A 600-nucleotide genomic window follows, 5' to 3' on the forward strand; every position below is an offset into this window, starting at 1 on the left:
GTTGGTTTGTGTAAAATGAGAAAATCAAGAAAATGTGTGCAAGTCCAACTCATCTTGTGTGTGTATGCAACTATATACATCTGCATACAGCAATTGTTCTAGCAAAACTCTAAGCAACTGCCCCCCTAGCAGAAATCCACTCAACTGTTCTAGCAAGTTCCAAAGCCACTATTCCTAGAAAAAAATCCAAGCAATTGTCCTAGCAAATCCAAGCAATTGTAATACCAAAACGCAATGCAAAATTGTTTATAGCAAAACCAATCAAATGTATTACCAAACATCAATGCAAAATTATTCTATCATAGCCGAGCAACTATCCTACAAAACCAAGCAACTGTACTATCCAATCCAAGCAACTGCATTACTAAATAAAAACTATGAAAAAATAGTCCTAGCAAAACCAAGAAACTGTCCCTAGCATTCCTACTTAGATTGTCTACTTTAGACAGACAAAACGTATGACCAACTTGAATAGCCTTTGTGGACAGCTATCTTACCCCCCCCCCTCCCCATGCAACTTATCTATTCTAACAAAAATCCAAAACAAGTCAATTACAAATAAAACACAAAATGAAAATTGTTCTAGCAAAATAATCCAAG

The sequence above is a fragment of the Triticum dicoccoides genome, chromosome 7A, assembly GCF_002162155.2.
Source record: "Triticum dicoccoides isolate Atlit2015 ecotype Zavitan chromosome 7A, WEW_v2.0, whole genome shotgun sequence".
NCBI lineage: Eukaryota > Viridiplantae > Streptophyta > Magnoliopsida > Poales > Poaceae > Triticum > Triticum dicoccoides.